The following is a 6,000-nucleotide window of genomic DNA, read 5'->3' as shown; positions in this document are numbered from 1 at the left end:
GGGAAAGGGGAAGGAAATGGAGAAACATACTGCAAGAAAATGGCGATTATTTCCTCTCGGAAAAGCTTTGGGTTCTTTAAAAATGCCCGATAAATATATGAAGTAACGCTGTGTTCTCGCTAACGAGATGTTCATTTCATTGGCTGTAAGCTTAGCCGAAACATAACGAATATTGTAATTAGCCACGTGCATAACAGCTTTTTTTTTAAAGGTTAAACCTCTAGATTCGGCATCCTTTATATAATAATTTACAAATAATATTCAAACCGTAGACATTTATTTGAAAATTTAAACATACCAAGTACATACATCCAGGGGGTCATTTTTTTCTGTAAGTGGAAAAGGGGGTTCAGTTGTTTTAAAACTTCAAAGAGGGGGGCCATTTTTTTGCACATGGATTTCAAGGGGGATCCAAATTTTAAGTTAAGCAGAGCATTACACCAGTCAAATTAAAACATATTTTACCACCATTAACATTTTATTTCATTGTCACATGCATGATCTCTGGTAAAATCAAGTTCACATATCAACATAACCATCAGGACCTAAAACATTTACAGTTATTAAATCAAATTGGTCCGACTTATCTGCTGACGATTCAATTTCCTTACCAATATCTTGAATCTCAAGAGTTGTGTCTGATTCTGCTTGATTTTGATAAGACTTTTCCAAAGTATCAAGTTTTGGAATTGAAGACTTGAATTTTTTATTGTAAGAATTCTTTAACATCTCAACTGCATTTGCTTCATAGAGTAGTGAAGGGAACTACGGTTATAACGGTAATAAGAAGAATGTTATCCAGGGACAAAGGCCAGACATGGAAAACAGACGTACAAAGAACATGAAATTTTGTTAAAATCAAATATACAAATTAACAAAAGCAAATGAGCAACTACGACTCCACTATAAACTTGGAGCATGGACCAGGTGCGCCAGTAGGGTAAGCGTCCTCTGCTTTTCTAGATACACCCACCGAGTTGCTCATAAAAAGACAAGTCTGGGGTAGACGAAAGAGGAAAGGAAAACCATGACACGTTGAACAATTCAGTTTTCATGGGCTATATAGTCAAATTTTGTGTCCCGGATCTTTTTATGTAATATTCAAACCAGAACCTTTTTTTCGCCTATTGCATCTTTGTATTTATATAAAATCATATATCATTGTCCTGCCTTTCTATTTCAAATGTGATCCTAGCCCCGACCCCACTCATAAAAATCAACATGGTTACTCGGAGGCGTATTCTGGTGGGGGAGTGCGCCTCCTAAAATTTGCAAAGCACGGGTTGTCATGGGTAGATTTAGGCGGTTTCAAGTTGAAACTTAAAATTTCTCGCTAATTTTACCACAAAAGATATCAACATTGCACCCACTCTATAATGTTTCAAAAATTTAACCTCAAAATTTGTGTCACCTCGCTCCGCTCGGCAGAATTTTTACTGTGCGCCCCTATCTAAAATCCTGGATCCGTCCCTGTTACTCCTACAACGTAAGAGGCTGGAATTCCGTTCCTCTATACCCTAGGATGGCACCAAGTCAGAAAATAGCTTGCCAGACAACCTTTAGCATTGCTGGAGTATAATATGGTTTGCTACCTAAGCATTGTATTGTTTTTTTATTTATTTCTTTATTGCTTTAATGGAGAATATTAAAATAGTTTCAAAACAGGCAACTTATTTCATGCTAGACGGTTAAAGCAAAATATGATGAAAGCTATTTACAGATTATTGAACAGGGATGGCTCCAGACACTTTGAAAAGGAGGGGTGCAAGCCAAAGTGATGGTGATGCTAACACATTATTTTCCATGTTTTGTCAATTTTACACATGAAAATGACTAATTTTCTGGTAAAAAGGAGATGTGCCAACCCCCTCTGATCAATGAACAGGTATTACCAGCACAGTTGACTAATAATTATCATTCGATAAGATTTCCTATTAAACAGGTGCATCATGAGCTTATGGTATGATTATCACTCTTAACTTGTGAACAAAAAAAAATCAATGTAAATTATAGGTGCAAGTACATGGCATGATTATGATTAGCTCAAAATTCAATAATAAATCTCTTCTTTTTCAAAATGTTTAATGTCTGTGAATGTTTATATTTTATTCTATTTACCCATGGAACTTGTTTTTTTTTTCATTGATTGGTTGTGGTTTCAATGCATACTGCAAGAATTTCTTGCATTTCAGGACAAGAATGTTTTACTGTATGAAATGATCCTGCTTTATACTACTCTACTATTATGACATTTTGAGGCGGTTTCATAGTGCTACCTCACAGAATCAAGTTGCTTAGCCAAATAGTTGTTACACAAAATTACTTGTTCGAGAAGTAGTGAAAGATTTAGCACTTACTAGTCATAAGTAGAAAACTTAAATACATGTACCATTTATGTTTGCCAATGAGATAGTCATTCAAAAAACAAAGCAAGTAACGATTAAGCTTCTACAAGTGAAATCACTACATGGATATCAATAATGGGCAAACCACATACCATTAACCAATCTATAAAAGGCCCAAAAATAAATAAAGTAAAACAATTTACAAAAGACCATAATCAACCTAATCTACAGAAAACAATGAAGTTATTTTTTAGCTCAGTTGATAGAGTGACAGCTTGCAGTGCAAGGGATTCTAGGTTGTATTCCAGGATGGTACTGTCAAGAAGTATACATGGCTGTTATTGTATACATGTATGAAAGTGACTTTTACTTTTGAAGCACAACACATTTAAACCTTGTACATTTGAATAAGAAATATGATTTTGAAAATATTTATTTTCAAACTTCAGCTTCATATCAGCTTTCATTACAGTGCAAGCAGAGATTTGAACAGCATTGAAGATCATCTAAATTATACATGTATGAATTCTTTTCAGTCATATATATGCCAAGGATGACCTGGAAGTATAAAAATCAGTAATAAATATACATAACACTCATATTCAAAGTTATTGTGATTCATGAATCCTGTATTGAAGTAGACCTCTATTTAAGTAAACCCTACATTATATGGATCATTGGATGTTTTTTTTTTCTTCAAACAAAACATCCCATTATGCTAAAATATTATGTCTATGTTACAACCTTCATTTAAGTGTCATGGGAACTGTAGTGCTACATTTTAAGTGATAAACACATATGGGATCTATCTACATTACACATATAGAAATAATACAAATACATTTCTAAAATAAATTGACTAATGAGAGTTTCTAGTGAACAATCAAAAGACTTTGAAAGTGGGGGTCCAAGCTAATAATTTCCTCATTTTTGCAAAAATTTTCCACATTACTTCCAACATTTCCCAACAAAAGAGGTGGGTCCTACCTTTGGAACACCCCAAATCAATATTAATTTTTTTTTTTTAAAAAAAGGCATAAAAATATTGTATACTGAACCTCAAATACCTACACAATCTATTATCATACTTCATTTGAAGAGAGCTTCCTGTTATGTATGATTTGTCTGGTAACTTGTATCATTGGTAGGTGAACATGACGGCTGCATCCAAAATTTTCTGGAAAATATCAAAAAATATTTCCTTTTAATATGGAAAGAGATACTGAAAATCAACATGGATAGACTTTTATCATACTGTGATGACTATGGTACAATGTATAATTGTACATGTTCATGACAACATACTGTGCAAAAGAAATCTGATGACTGATAAAACTAGTTCATTATCCTTAGTTACTGATATACAATGTAAGTCAACAGCTTGTATTTATGGATCTATTAAAAAAGTAAAAAAAAATAGCACGATAAACTAATTAAAAATTGAAAATTGTGTCATATACAAGGTCATACAAATGTATATGTTAATGTTTAGATTAATTTCCAAATCATATAATTCATGTAGTTTTCTTCAAGTTATGTATGAAATGTTCTCATATGACTTACATGTACAATACCAAGGAACATTAAATATTGTTTTTGATTGCTATTGGTCAACTATTCAGCAATACTTGTTTCACTGGAGTTTCCTTGACCTTGTACATGAATTTATTTTTGTTCTCAAAAATGAAATATGGGGTACTGTATACACAAATAACAGATTCTTGTAAGGTTTTGTTTGTGTTACCCTCATCATGTTCAACAAGTTTGTATCATAGACTGTTTCATTTAAATGAAAATCAACAGTCATTGACTCAACGACAACTCTTCATGTCTTTATAAAAATGTTTGTATGGACTATGGAACATGTATACAGTAGTCAGTACACATGTAAGGCTTAAGAAAGTTTCTTGTGTACCATATCTCCTGTAATTTATACTGCACACATTTACTTAGACTACAGCACATGATTTAGACAAATTATAATTAACAAATACATGGTATATGATAAACACTTACGTTATTTATCATAGTTCTTCATTATTGTAACTGTGTTCGAGCTAAATAAAATATTTGTATTTTCATCATGGCGGCACTGTATACATTAATGAATGCATATCATTAATGTTCGTTCGTTTTGCTAATCAATTTTTTGATATATAAAAATATAAAAACAAGAAAATATAACAAACAATTGAAATAAAAAAAAACTGTCATGTTCGAAATGAAAAAAAATATACTCAAATAAAACATTAATTTAGCGACAAATATGCCGAAGTTCATAAGCAAGCTGCTGATAAAAAAACACAATGGAGAAAATTTTAAATAGTTCGGTGTTTTTTGTAGAAGGTTTGGAATTATCTCAAACTACGATTTTCAGGTTCATTTGTATTCACCTTAATGTGTCACTTACTTTTTGGTGGAATATATGTCCATATGTGAGTACACGAAACTCAAATTCAGACGACCCCGGCCCCCCCCCCCCACCCCCATGTGACAGCATGGTTTTCACAAAATACTGTTCAGAAGTCTGATTTTAGTTCAAAAGTCACGTAAAAGTCCGAGAATTCCGAACTCCTGTTTCCACCGGCTGGTGACAGCGTAACTTGTCGGAAGATACAAAATTATGATATTTTTCGGTGCGGTACGGAAAATATATTATTTTCCGGAAAATAGAAAAAAGTCATTAATATAGCAATCTTAAAAAAATTTGTTTTGAATGTATCAAATAACAATAGCAAATTCCTATTTTCTTTAAAAATGGAGTTATAAACGTTGAAAAATAATTAAAATTAAAGACATTTTAAGTGTTAACGCGCCAGACAATCTATACTCGAATTTCCCGCCATATTTCTGCTCTTTACCTTTAGTTAAAAAAAAACCCGAAGTTCCGAATAAAAATCTTACAACTGGTACCTAATATGAGACTTATAGTATTGAATTTGGCAGGGAACCAGAAATATGGCGGGAAATCATGGTATTTCAGTTGTGAGATAATAGGGAACATTCTAAAATATCCATAGAAACAATATTGCGGATAAACAATACGTTCAGTAGAACATAGTCCGAATTTCCTCTGACCCTGCAACCCTCTTCTTTCTTATTTGGATATTGATATGTCGGGTTGGGGTCAGAACGATGTGCCATACAAAAAGTTGAAGATTTAGTGGTACCGCGGAGTATCGCCCTTCAACCGCTTGTAACGACTTTCAAGTTGAAATTGTGCATGTCACACCTACCTAGTTCGATTCCGGAATCATTTTTCTGTATGCTGTAAGTTTTGATAATTTTCCATGATAGACCCGGTTTTGGAACGGATGGGTAGCGGGCACGTAATTTTTCAGCGGAATTTTGAAATATTCTGTTAGATTCCGGTTTTAAAATTCGTTTCTGCTCCGTTCCGTTCCAAAGGTAACAAGGTCCGCCTACTCTCTGTTACGGTTAAAAATGTCTAAAAAAAACAGGGTCTCTCGTGGAAAATTATCGAAACTTCAATAATAAATGTAATTTTTGTAGCAAATTTGGTAATGGGTAATGATCTATTTTCATATAGAGCTTCAATAGGCCGTTTTTACTGTAAAGGATATTGCCTTTTGACAAGAAAAAATTGTTTTATGGTACGAAGGCAGTTATTTTTTTCTATTTTCTGTATTTTTTC

At 33.0% G+C, this 6,000-nt stretch overlaps 1 long non-coding RNA gene across 1 annotated transcript; it reads right to left on the bottom strand.

The window, feature by feature from the left end:
* Window positions 1–2,762: 2,762 nt before the first annotated feature.
* Window positions 2,763–4,819, bottom strand: LOC148620067 (uncharacterized). The gene is made up of 4 exons (XR_015921707.1): window positions 4,756–4,819; window positions 4,362–4,437; window positions 3,417–3,522; window positions 2,763–2,903 (listed from the first exon to the last, which is right to left on the bottom strand). It is a non-coding gene; the product is annotated as an uncharacterized LOC148620067 (long non-coding RNA).
* Window positions 4,820–6,000: the final 1,181 nt, after the last annotated feature.

This window comes from Perna viridis, chromosome 4, assembly GCF_037379345.1.
Source record: "Perna viridis isolate PV_CMFRI_1.1 ecotype Kerala chromosome 4, ASM3737934v1, whole genome shotgun sequence".
Taxonomy (NCBI): domain Eukaryota; kingdom Metazoa; phylum Mollusca; class Bivalvia; order Mytilida; family Mytilidae; genus Perna; species Perna viridis.
The sequence above is the reverse complement of the archived record's forward strand: the minus strand, read 5'-3'. Positions and strand labels throughout refer to the sequence as shown.